The 1,361-nt window shown below is 38.5% G+C and overlaps 1 pseudogene; it reads left to right on the plus strand.

The window, feature by feature from the left end:
• The first annotated feature begins 484 nt into the window (after window positions 1-484).
• LOC150064695 (vacuolar protein sorting-associated protein 26A pseudogene) lies at window positions 485-1,003 on the plus strand (annotated as a pseudogene).
• The last annotated feature ends 358 nt before the right edge of the window (window positions 1,004-1,361 follow it).

Raw genomic sequence — 1,361 nt, forward strand, 5'->3', positions numbered from 1 at the left:
GTAGCCCATCTTCTAATGGGATGGTTGTTTATTTGAGGATTTGTTTTGGAGAGATTCACTTTTTTAGCTGTAGATATTTTTAGATATGAGGCCTTTGTCTGTTGTATGGTTAGTGAAGATCTTCTCCCACTCTGTGGGCTTTCTATTTAACTTGCTAGCCATGTCCTTTGCCATTCAGAAGCTCTGCAGTTTCATGCAGTCATATTTGTCCAAACTCTCTTTAATTTGTTATGTTTCTTTGTCTTTATAAAGAAAGTTTAGACCTATGCCAAGGAGTCCTATTTCTTCCTATAAAGTTTTCAGGGCATCTGCTTTTACCTCAAGGTCTTTGATCCATTTGGAATTATTATTTCTGATGCAGGGTGACATATAAGAATCCAACATTAGATGCGAGTAGAGGGAACCCATCTGGGAGTTCTCCTGTGGGTAGTCTAGTGAAGCTGGGGAGGGAGGGGGGAACATGGCAGTGGTGGCAGCTTTGACAATGAGTTTTCTTGGAGGATTTTTCAGTCCCATTTGTGAGATCGACATTGTCCTTAATGATGAGGAAACCAGGAAAATGGCAGAAATGAAAACTGAAGATGGCAAAGTAGAAAAACACTATCTCTTCTATGATGGAGAATCTGTTTCAGGAAAGGTAAACCTAGCCTTTAAGCAACCTGGAAAGAGGCTAGAACACCAAGGAATTCGAATTGAATTTGTAGGTCAAATTGCACTTTTCAATACTCACAAATTTGTAAATCTAGTGAAAGAACTAGCCTTACCTGGAGAACTGACTCAGAGCAGAAGTTATGATTTTGAGTTTATGCAAGCTGAAAAGCCATACGAGTCTTACATTGGTGCCAGTGTCCGCTTGTGGTGTTTTCTTAAGGTGACAATAGTGAGGAGACTGAAAGATATGGAGAAAGAGTATGATCTTAATGTACACCAGCTTGCCACCTATCCTGATGTTAAGATGGAAGTGGGTATTGAAGATTGTCTCCATATAGACTTTGAATGTTAATATTGTTTTTAGCAGGATATGACCCCACTCCAACAATGAGAGATGTGAATAAAAATTTTCAGTAAGGTATTTTTTGAATCTAATACTTATTGATGAGGAAGACAGAAGGTACTTCAAGCAGCAGCAGATTATTTTATGGAGAAAAGCTCCTCAAAAACTAAGGAAACAGAGAACTAACTTTCACCAGTGATTTGAATCTCCAAAATCACAGGCATCTGCCGAACAACCTGAAATGTAAATTCAATAGGAGGAAACAACAAAAAACTGTAACCTTTAAGTTGAGCAGGTTCAAGATGGTTGCAGCTTGTAGCAGGAAAAAGGCCAAAATTCCACATATAATAGTCTTCCTTTTTGCCTT

Source organism: Megascapheus bottae, chromosome 4 (assembly GCF_031878675.1).
Source record: "Megascapheus bottae isolate mThoBot1 chromosome 4, mThoBot2.hap1, whole genome shotgun sequence".
In the NCBI taxonomy this organism is placed as follows: Eukaryota; Metazoa; Chordata; class Mammalia; order Rodentia; family Geomyidae; genus Megascapheus; species Megascapheus bottae.